This window comes from Ursus americanus, chromosome 21, assembly GCF_024610735.1.
Source record: "Ursus americanus isolate L20-20 chromosome 21, mUrsAme1.1.p, whole genome shotgun sequence".
NCBI classification, from domain to species: Eukaryota; Metazoa; Chordata; class Mammalia; order Carnivora; family Ursidae; genus Ursus; species Ursus americanus.
In genome coordinates, this window is record NC_142147.1 from 16,323,495 (window position 1) to 16,336,041 (window position 12,547).

General features: G+C 35.6%; 1 long non-coding RNA gene across 1 annotated transcript; it reads right to left on the reverse strand.

The window, feature by feature from the left end:
- Positions 1-5,305: 5,305 nt before the first annotated feature.
- On the reverse strand, positions 5,306-11,587 carry LOC123798471 (uncharacterized). Its single transcript, XR_006781310.2, has 4 exons — positions 11,505-11,587; positions 8,938-9,061; positions 8,403-8,505; positions 5,306-5,669 (listed from the first exon to the last, which is right to left on the reverse strand). It is a non-coding gene; the product is annotated as an uncharacterized LOC123798471 (long non-coding RNA).
- Between the last annotated feature and the right edge of the window lie 960 nt (positions 11,588-12,547).

Consider the following 12,547-nt stretch of genomic DNA (forward strand, 5'->3'; position numbering starts at 1 on the left):
TACTGACTGTCAGTACAGAATTCGGTTGTGTAAGCTGAAAATATATCACCACGTATAAAATGCCACAGTTTTGCTTCTGAACTTGTAACAACAAATGAATACTATTTTTTTCTCCTTAGAATAAATTATTGGTATTGCTTACATCATTCTCAAGTGTAATTAGGGGTTATAATTGCCTTGTACTTACTTCTGAATCCAGTGAACCACCTGTTACCCAAGAAACACGCTGTTGTATGAAATAATGTAGCCGTTACACTTGTGCTATTTGATCATACTATGAAATACTTGAATACTGAAACCGTAAAACCAAAGACTTACCTACATACTTGTATGGGCATGCAGAGAAAAAATGATCATTTGCAGATATAGAGAGTGTAAAAAAAAAAAAAGAACTTAAATTTTGATCAAAAGTTTAAAATGTATTATTTTAAAATAGGATTACAAAAAATTAACAGATTTAGGAAATATATTTTGTTAGGAGGTTTGTATATGCTATTGTGTGCTTGGAAATGCTAATGTGTGTTAATGTTAAGGTATGTCTGTCATATCTTCCTGGTGGAAACAGGAACAATTTTAAATCAGTAAAGCAGATGAGTATATTTCAGTTGGCAAGAAGTGATGGTCAGCAAGATACTTGGAGATCCAGGCATGATAAGAGGAAGAATATGTATATTTTGGATGCTCTTAGGGTAGCAAGACAGGAAGATGAACTAGGTAGACTTTGTGAGTTTAGAAACAGGATTTGAATTGAGGGTCTAAGGGTCTATATCAAAGTTGCAAAAGAAAAAAAGGCATGCTCAAGAGGGATGATTTTAGAGATTTGATGCTTTTATATATATATATATTTCTATATATATTTTTAATATTTATATATATCATATACATGATATATATATGATATATATAAGTATATGATGTATATGAAGTATATATCATGTATATGATATATATAAGTACATATATAAATATAGGAATATATATAAAATATATCTCTCTATATAAATACAGGAATGAGATCAGCTCAGGTTATGATCCCAGGGTCCAGGGATTGAATCCTACATCTAGCTCCCTGCTCAAAGGGGAGTCTGCTTCTCCCTCTTCCTCTGCCACTCCCCCTGCTTGTGCTTAATCTCTCTCTCTCTAATAAATAAATAAAATCTTTAAAAAGAAAAGAAATATAGGTATGAGAAATATACAAGTATATGTATAAAATACGTATTTTTACATATATAAAATGTATGTAAGAAAATACCACCAAATCTGAGCCTGGAGTGGAAAGTTGGGGAGGGAGAGTAGAGGAAGATGTAAGCCATCACTGAAATCTGGTGAGACTTTTATTTGTTGAAGGCTCGCCAGTGGGGTTTGTTACTTGGATAGAGGAGAGCAGCCAGGGCAAAACCATACCTGGGCAAGGGAAGAAACAGGAATAACACCTCAACTTCTCTCTCTTCTGCTTTCCACCATCCCATTTCCTGCCTTCCACCATCCCATTTCTTGCCAGTGGATTTCATTGGTTACATGCAAAGTAAGTCAGAAGCCAAGAGTGCCTTGATACAGTCCATAAAGGCTATAAAGATAAATGCCCAAAAGGTGAAGTGGACTGGAAAGGTAAACAGAGAATATCCAGCCTACCATGGAAAAGAAGGGCTAGAGTTGTGGAGTAGGAGTGGCGGGGGGGGGCATTGAGTCTGTGAACCCAAAAGCATCTTAGCTTCTATACTGGTGGATATTGAAACCAGAGCAGATAAATCAAAATTTCCAGGATCTATATTGTTGTCTACCCTCCATTTTGCCAGTTTAATCCTTGCACTGGAAGTCACCAGATTTGATCCTCCAAGTTACTTTTATAAATTCATATTTGTGTTAGCCTGATCATTTTATTGTTCTTCTTGCTTTTTACTACTGCCCCAGAGGTACAAGACTGCCTACTAGTCATAGATAGGGTAAGATAGAAATGACAAGGGGTATCCTGTAATTGTACTTTAAGTGAGTAGCTTAATTTAAATATTAAATCTTGAGATATGAAATTAAAGTATCTACCCAAAGATAATAGATATGATAAATATACACATACTATATATAATATATAGTATATATAATTTTATAATTTTATAAAAATTATATATAATTTTGAACCTACATCCAGATTAGCCTCACTTCAAATATTTTGCTTCTCCCTCCCTCCCCCCCCCTCTTTTTTAATTAGAACATGATGTATCAGTTTTCCTCTGAGCATATAACAGTGAAGTTACTTGAAAAAGGCAGGCTGATTCTAGATCAGTGTGGCTGGACTGGGATGTCTATGAAAATATCAAGAAAGAGAGAAAAAAGTGTCATCAGAGGAGAGATTAATCAGCTTAGGTTTAGAGAAAATAGTTGGAGAGAGGGCATGAGAATGATGGTATCTTTTGCCCTTCTACACATTGTCCTTTGAAGATTATTCTTTGGTTCACAGGTACAGCTTGTAGGTTCTAGTACCTTTAATCATCCATAACAATAATAAATAGTTATTTGAGAGAAAGAGCATGCGCACAAGCAGAGGGAGGGGCAGAGGCATAGGAAGAAAGAGAGTCTCAAGCAGACTCTGTGCTGACTGCAAAGCCCGATGCAGGGCTCGATCTCACAACCCTGAGATGGTGACCTGAGCCAAAATCAAGAGTCAGATGCTTAACTGACTGAGCCACCCAGGTGCCCTACAAGTTAGGCATTATTATTTCTACCTAGCAAATAAAAAAAAATTAAAGCTCAAAATTTCCACCTGCATGTTGTTGGGTAACTTAGTCAAGCTAAGACTTGACACCAAATTATCTGATGGCAAAAATTGAATTTTTAATTACTGTTTTACTAGAATGTAATATTTCAAATGTGAAATTAATGCAGAAATAAGTCCAAAGGTCAGTTAACTGAATGAAAGCTATCACTCTCAGGTAAATATACTCCAAGCAGATTTTCATATACATAATGCATGGCACAATTTGTGCATTGTCGTAGAAACAGCATATTGCAAAGAGCCAGACCAAGCAATCGATGACCTTCAGTTTCACCACAAAGTATGTGTGTGAAATCATGAATCTCACTAGGTGAGCTTGTTTCTTTATCATTCATGATCATGAAAACAGCAATTAAATATTATACTATGCTTATGAAGTTCAGGAATTTACCTACACCTTAAGTATTTTGTATGTATTTGTATATATTACATATTCAGTCCAAAAGAAGGGAAATAAAGAAATAAAAAGAACAAAGAATTGATGGCATAAATTTAAAAAAAAAAAAACAAGAAATTAAACACAACTGTTGTTGAAACACTCCAATTAAAAAAAACAGAAACGGTAAGCTATTAGGATATGGAGCAAGATTCAACTACATGCTTTCTAGAAGAACTAATTTTAAATAAAAAGATACAGATAGCTTCAAAGCAAAGATTTTTAAAAAGGAAAGCATACAAAATACTAATCAGGAGAAAGTTGGAGTGGTCTGTTAATACAAAAAGTAGACACCAGGAAAAGGAATATTATCTGGAATAAAAGTTACATTTCGTAATGATAATAGGATCAGTTTAACACAAGGACGTATAATTGAAATGTGTATGCACGTAATAATAGAGCTTTAAAATGCCTGTTAGAATAATACTGTTAGAAGAGAAAGGAGAAATAGGCAGCCCTACATTTATAGTGAATATTTCATATACCTTTATTGGAAATTGTTATAAAAGTAGGCCAGGAATGATGACATAGAAGATGTAAATCCTATTAACTAATAGGAAATAATTGACATCTAGAGGACAGGGAAGGCCTATGAATATTATTCACTAACTTGAAGTAAGTGTCATCTGTAGAAATGCCACAAAATAACAGAAAAATGCACGCCCTTTTTAGACGCTCACACAATTTTATCAAGGTAGAGTACATTTTTGGTCCCAAGATAAGTCCCAACAAAATTAAAAGGATTGAAATAATACAGAACGTATTTTTTACCACAACATAATTAAAATAAAAATCAATACCAGGAAGATATTTGGAGAATCTTTATATATTTGGGAGATTAAACAACAGAATTCTAAATGACCCATGGGTCAAAGAAGAAATCAGAAGGGGAATTAGAAAATATTTTGCAACTGGGTGGAAATGAAAATGCAGCACGTCACAGCGTGTGGGATGCAGCTAAGCAGCACTTACAGGGAATTTGGAGATTTAAATGCTAAAATATAAACAGAAGAGGTGGTTAAATCAATGATATAATCTTTCCTGTTAAGCTAGAAAAGGAAGAGGAAATTAAAATGAGAATAAGTAAATGAAAGCAAATACAGAAGATAAGATAGTTATAAAGAAAGTGAGCGGGCAGTAAAAATAATCAATAAAAACAGAAGTTTGTTCTATGAATAAATCCATAAAATTGATAAACCTTTATAGACTGATCAAGAAAATGAGAGGACACAGACTGTCAGTACTAGGGGTGGAATAAGAGATTTTACCTGACACTCAAGAGACATAAAAGGAATAATTCAGGAATATTATTAACAACTTTATGCCAATGTATTTGACAACCCAAATGAAATAACTAATTCCTTGAAAGACATGATTTTTCCCACACCGATTCAAGAATATAAAATCTGAATTGTGTTATACCTGCTACAGATATTTAATTCATAAATAACAGACTTTTCATAGAGAAAGTGCCAGGCTCAGATGGCTTCACTAGTGAGTTCTGCCAAACATTCGAAAAAGAATATTACCATTCTTTTCATCAGAAAATAGATGAAGAGGGTATGCTTCGTAACTTATTTATAAGGCCACCATAACCAGGATATCAGAAGCGAAGATGTTACAAAAGTAAAAAATATATAGACCAATATCTGTCATGAACACAGATGCAAAAGGGTAACGTAATATTAGCAAGCTGAAATTCAGCATTATGTAAGGTTGGCTTTATTCAAAAATGCAAGTTTGATGCAACATTTAGACATCGATTATGGTACTTAACCATATTAACAAAATTAAGGAAAGAACCATATGATTATCTCAGTAGAGGCAGAAAAAAAGCATTTAGGAAATTTCAGCATGCATTCATGATAAATAAGCAAACAAGGAAAAGAAGGAATGTTCTCTTCTTGATAAAGAATATCTATTAAAAACAACAACAGCAGCAACAAACTTAGGCCCAATATGACACTTAATAGCATAAAACTAATTGCTTTTGACCTAAGATCAAGAACAAGGTAGGGATATCCCCCTGTTACCGCTTCCATTCAACATTGTACTAGAAAGCCTAGCCAGTGCAGAAACACAAGGAAATAAAAGGCATATAGATGGGAAGAAAAGAAACAAAATCATCTTTATTCTCAGACAACTTGATACTATACATAGAAAACCCTAAGAAACCTATAAGCAAGCTACTAAAAATAAAAAGGTGAGAGTTGGGGGCCCCCAAGTGATGAGCTGACACAGGGGGAGGGAGCTTGGAGCCCAAGAAGGAGCTTCATCCTCCTCCAGGAAATGTTATCTTCATCCCCCAGGGGCCAAGAGGACCCTTGCGCAGGTGGGGACAGGGGTCCTATGGCCATATGTCCCTGTGTTCTCCTTCTCTCTCCATAGGCTCAGTGGGAGTCTCTGGGCATCTGTCCTTGGCTAGGAGTGCCTGGCATTCATCCTCCTATTGCACTGGGTGGACTGGAAGAGAAGGAGAGTTGGTCAGGGAGATGTCCTGTCCTGGGACCTGCCCCTGTGCTGCCTGCTCCTTGGAATTAAATAAATAAGTAAATAAATAAATAATTTTGCAAAATCATAGAATGCAAAGTCAGCATACAGTGATTAACAGTATATGTATACACTAGCAATTAATGTTTGAAACTGTAAATGTTTAGAATTAAATATGAAATACATAGGAATAATTTTTTAAGTATGATTAAGATATGTACACTTCGATGAGAACATTTAATGAAATCATAAATAAATGGGGGGAGAGATGAGTTTGTGATATTGAGAGTTAAATATTGATAGGCCAGTTGACAAACTTAGAAAACAGGTGTCAGGCTAAGTATTGTATCAATTCTACATCTACTGATGGTGACAACTCTATTGTGGTTATTACATAAGAGGTTATCCCTAGTCTTAGGAAATGCACCCTGAAGTATTTTGGGTTAAAAGGCCACAGCATACCTGACTTACCCTCACATGGTTTAAAGAAAATAAAATACGCATGTATTTATGCAGGCATGTGTATATACTAGGGAGAGAAAGTTTTGGGGGGGGGGAGCAAATGAGAGAGCAAATGCCATGAGTTAGTGAATATGAGTAAAACATAAATGGGGAAAGTATTACTTTTTATTACTTTTTTTTGCAACTTTTCTCCATGTTTGAAATTATTTTCAAAGAAAAAATAAAAATTGTGTATTTGAATGTACATGACCAATAAACATATGAAAAAATCAGCATCGTAGGCCATCAGTGAACTGTGTATTAAAATAACAACGCTTTTCTAGTACACACCTATCCAAATGGCTAAGATTAAAGAGATGGATAATATCAAGTGTTGGTGAAGATATGGAGCAACTGGGCCTCTGCTGGGGAGAATGTAAAATGGTACAGGCACTTTGAAAAACAGTTTGGCAGTTTCTTAAAACATTAAACATACACTTTTTAACCCAGCATTTCTACTACTAGGTCATTACATAAGGGAAGTGAAAATGTATATCTTCCTAAAGATTTATTCATAAATGTTCATAGCAGCTTTGTTCATAAATAGCCCCAAACTAGAAATAAACAGTGTCCACCAATCAGACAATGGGTTAACTGTGTTACATTCATACACTGAGCAATAGAAAGAGACTGTTTAGAGATATACACAACTTGGACAAACCTCAGAAACACACGTGCTGTATAATTCCATTTACGTGAAATTCCCGAAGAGACAAACTCTTCTGTAGTCACAGGAAGTATACCAGTGGTTTAACTGCAAGGACTTAGATGGGGATTTTGGGGGAGACAGAAATGTTCTTTATCTTGACTGGAGTTCTGAGTCTACTGGTGTATATATCCATTTGTCAAAATGCACCAAATTGACCCTTAAATAGGTACATTTTATTACATGTGTAAATTATGCCTAAAGTTAATATAAAATGAAAACTTTTTTTGCAACAACATGAATGGCAACCTTAAGGGCATTATGCTAAGTGAAATAAGGCAGAGAAAAACAAATGTTGTTTGTTCTCACCTATATGTGGAATCTCAAACAGCCACACTCAGGGGTGCCTGGGTGGCTCAGTCGTTAAGCATCTGCTTTCGGCTCAGGTCATGATCCCAGGGTCATGGGATCCAGCCCCGCATTGGGCTCCCTGCTTGGCGGGAAGCCTGCTTCTCTCTCTTTCCCACTCCCCCTGCTTGTGTTCCCTCTCTCGCTGTCTCTCTCTCTGTCAAATAAATAAATAAAATCTTTAAAAAATAAAAAATAAATAAAAAATAAAAAAACCACACTCAGAAATAGAGTAGTAATAGCTAGAAGCTGGTGGAAGGCAGGAAGTGGGAGGATGTTGGTGATTGGATAGAAATTCCCAGCTATAAGATGTGTCTGTTCTGGGGATCTAAGATATAGCATAGTGACTGTGTTAACAATACTGTATTATATACTTGTTAAGAGAATAGAGTAGATAATTACATGTTTTCACCATACACACACACACACACACACACACACAAAGTGGCAATTATGTGAGGGAATGGAGGTGTTAAATAATTCTACTGCGGTAATAATTTCAGAATATATACATGTATCAAGTCATCATGTTATATACCTGAAATTTAACATATTTTATGTTAATAATGTTTCAATAAACCAGGAAAAAAGAAAACTACCGCCCAGAAAAAGAAAAATGGAAGGAAGGGAGGGAGGACAGTAGGGAAAGATGGAGGGATGGAGGTAGGAAGGAAAAGGAAAACTGGTAAGGAAATTTTTCTTACTAAGATTTAAATGGCCTGAAGCCTAGCGCTCAAAAAATAGTCAAAACGCTTACGAAAAGGCAACATCCGCCATTTTGTGCAGCATATACTATCTGGCAGGATTTGGAGCTCTGATTAATCGTTTCCGTCCTTCAGTTTTATCCTATACCTGAAACTACATGAAAGGTCCACTTGGTGTCAGTATGAAAGGATGTCTACATGCATTTTCTCAAGACCCAACTCATGCCTGTGCCTATGGGGACATGTCAGCATCTCACTCAGGTAATCTTGATTTCCCCCAGTTTGACTCAATTCATACATTTACTCCGTGTGCTGACTATAATGCAGTGCTCCCAAAGTCCACAGTATAGGAACTGAAACACCATTTTTTCTATGACATTGAAAGGAAAGTATGGGGACTATATTTCTGGACTCTTTACTATATTCCAGTGCCCTTACATACATTACCTCATGCAGTCCTCACAATGTGAAGTCTGTTTTATGATCTTTATTTTATAGATGAGGAATCTGAGGCCCACTGCAGTTAAATGGCATTTCCATGATCATTGAACTAGAAAATGACAAAGCCAGAGAGTAACCCTATGTTTTTATGATTGCAAATCCCATGCTGTACTTAAAATAAGCAATAATCACATGATTTTAAAACAAGTTAACATGTGCTCTAACAGACACATACAGTAATATATCTTTTTCAATATTTTGTGCAAGATAAGTTGTATTTCCCCACCACTTATGATGATGATACAAATCACAATGTTAAATTTGCTAAAGGGCAGGTGGACAGATGATGTGTAAATGCGTACACATTCAGACAATGTCTTTTATACAAGGAAATGTAGATAAATTCACTCATTAAAAAAGTGAGACTTTATATTATATGAAATATAAAAAACATTTCTTGTTTTATATGTATGTGCGTGTGTATGTATATATGTATATGTGTGTATATATACATTTATATTTATATTTGAAATTGGCTCACATGATTATGGAGACTGACAAGACCCAAGGGTTGCAGTCAGCAAGCTGAGATCCAGGGGAGCTGACAGTGTAGTTCAGGCTGAAAGTTAGCAGCCTGATGAGGAAGCTGATGTTTCATTTCCATTCTGAAAGAAGGAAAAAAAAAACAACGTCCCAGCTTAAGATAGTCAGGCAAGAAGAAATCCCTTCTTGTTTGGGGAGGGGTCGGTCAGCCTTTTGCTCTATCAGACCTTCAGTTGACTGGATGAGGCCCATCCATATTGGAGAGGGAAAACTGCTTTATTTAGTCCATTGATTGTAATTGTAGTTACCCAGAAATGCTGTCACCAAAATATGCAGAATCATGTTTGTCCAAATAATCTGGACACAGGCGCAGTCAAGTTGACACATAAAATTAACCATCACACAGAGATTCCATTTGAAAAGTGAGTAGCTGTACACATAATAAAGATCATTGACATAAAGTTATAGCTGACATACCAAACCGCAAGAAAGCATCAATTTTTTTGGCACTTTTCCTGGAAACAAAGCAAGCTGACACATGTTCTAAGACCCCTAGTCTTGATATTCTAGACTCCCTTCAATGCTTATATTAAACCTTCTAGGTAAGGTTTACAGAGACAGAGTGACTATCCATTCATCCCAATTATTACCAAACCTCTCTAGATTTATCCCTTGTAAGCTACCAGGACAAACTGTCAAAGACCTGGAAGTAGGCAGAAGAGATCACTGGGTGACTCTCTAGGGATGACCTGGTTCCACAGGGGTGTCTTCAGTTGTCTTTGATTCACTAAGCTATTTTACATCTACGTAGGGATAGAAGAAAACTAATAGTAATGTAAATGCTTCCTGTCCAGAACAATGTAAATTATTCCTGTTCATAAGAATGAACTAAGTTTTGTGTGATAGAGTATGAATCTCTGTAAATTAAGTTCTCATTTGAACCAACTTCAGTATATTTCTGGTTCCCTCATTAATTAACAAATTATATAAAAACTTTGACCTATGTTCATTTTTTATTGTATAAAATATTTATATTAGCATTGTGCCTTCAACTTCTTTGTTAAATTCACTGTTCTTGTAATTACTTCCTCAAAAATCTGTTTTAGCCAGTGGATTACAAGCTCAGTGAAGGTAAGGACCACATTTGTCTTGTTTATTGCTGTATCCCCAGGGCTTACTGTCAGGAATTTAGTGGGGCTTAGAAAATATCCTCATGGTTCCCTGAATTAGTAAATGCAAATGAATCAAAGATATTTCTGAGCAATCAAATGAGTCCTGGGGGAGAAAGTTTCAGTAGTATTAAGAAAGCATTGAATGGCCTCATTAAATCAGAACATGCATGGTGTTTACATGCAAAATTTGTAATGAAAAAGCCACTATTTAAAGAGCTCTTTGAACACCATTGCTGGGAAACTGCACTGTTTTGGAGAGAACTCCAATAGTGTCAAAAAGGCACAGACCGCACTACCATTATCACTTGGAACAGAGACATCTTTGGATAATAATGCAAGATCTCCCCCCCCCCTTTAATTTCTTGTACCTAGGGATTTACCCACACATTTCTTATTCATTTTCCATATTATTTTTAATTTTCATTTTAAAGCTTGATTTTCGTTATTTTTTTAATTAAAAATTTCTGGTTGCTATAGAATATTCTGCCAGGAATTAAGAAAGTTAAGCCTATGCGATATTTGAGCTTTTTACACTTCATCCAGTCAGACTGAGATCTTTTGCAAAAGGATGCAGTTTGTTTAGTACTACATAGGTGATTTTATAAAGGTTGGTGGAAACTGAAAATATATCTTTCCTGATAGACTCGGTATTCTTGTTAATATTAATATCTAAACTCCTGTTGTATAACTTTCAATAAACATTGAAAAAAAGCTACCATTTCTTTGCTAGATAACACTGATAATGAAATTTATTATTTTGTGTCTCACTGTGGTGTTTGTATGTTAGAAAGACAGGGAGACAAGATTAAAAGACTTGCTATAGAGGTAGTGCATTTCTTCCATAGTAGACAGCAAAAACAAGAACTATAGGGGAAAAAAAAGAACTTTGAAAATCAATTTGTAATTCTGATTAGGCGTTAGAAAACCAACATTCACAGACCATTAAACTTACATTAAGGTGTTAAAATATCCAAAGATCTTTCCAGTATTGTATCTCTTTACAATTCCTACTTTAAAGCCACAAACATGTTATCTATTGAGAGGATGTTTTGTCTTACATCAATATATTCAGTAACCATGAGAATCTTAGCTTCTTTTTTTAGCATAATTCCTGAGTACTTCCTTTTATTTTTTTTCCTCCTATCCCAAAACATTTCTGATGAGTTAATTATCATTTCCAAGTAACAAATCTCTCCCTCCAATAAATGATATTGGGTAAATTAAATCTCTGTGATTACCATCTAGATTTGTCTAATTAGCAATTAATATGTTTAAAATTCTAATAAGATGGAAATGGTCAAAGAAAATGGAGATAGCCTCATCTGCTGTCATGGTTTCTTTTATCTGTTTATAAATTCATAACCTTCAGAGACCTAGAAAAGAGACCACTTACCTAAGTATACTTTTTAAATGGAAAATCATAAGGCACTCTGCATCACCATGTGGTGTTCTTATGGGTGCATCAAGACCTGGGGTTGAATTCTGAACCCAGTTCTTAACCAAGGCCATATAATGATTAACTTAAGTGACCTTATCTGTAGAAATGGGATTGTACGGTTGACTGGGGAAATACGTATAAAGCACATTGCACATTACCTGACCCATAGCCTGCACTAAATATTGCAGAATCAAGGAACTGCTGATTATTGAAAGAAGTTGCTATTGTGACCAAACCCAAGTTCAACTGCCTGTTGTTCAGAAGACTAAGACGCAAGAGATAACTGTTGATCGGAAAGTAGTATGAGCTTTATTCAGGAGGCTGGCCACCTGAGGAGGGGACAGACTCTTGTCCAAAGGCCAACTCCAAGGTTTCTGCCTTGGCCCAGGGACTTTTAAAGGGGTTTGGGGGTAGTTAGTTAATCAGTAAAGGGAGTGCAGTGGTCTGTAACATTTTTTGATTATGTGTAGACTCAGTGGTGCTAGCTACAGATGTTACCTTGGTGCTTGGTGGTTGTGCAAGGGGGTGTGGTTCCTGTTTTGTGATTGCATAAGTGCTCTGTTCTTTCTAGAAAAGAATGCATGATCTATGAATATACAAAGGAAGAGTAGTTAATTGATCACATAGGCTAAGGGCATTTACTAAAGTTTAAAGACTACTAGGTTAGCTGGAGAGGCTGAGGTAGCTTTACTATATCTGTCTTCTTGACTGAAATACTTACTTCAGTCAAAACTATTACACAAATTTCTGTAGAACTAAATAGAATGTGATGTGGGAAACAAATGCAGAAGAAAAACTACTAAATTTCCTTACTACCTACAGCCCATTGACAAGTCCTTGAAACAGACAGAGTGACATTCCTCTAGGGACACAGTTGCCTTGAGGTTAATACTTTGCTAAGGGCAACAGGCAATCTTAGCCCAACCCCCAGGATCCTGTAAGTGTACTTTAACATATAAAAATCCCTTTGGAAACTTCCTTTATCTCTACCCCCCAAG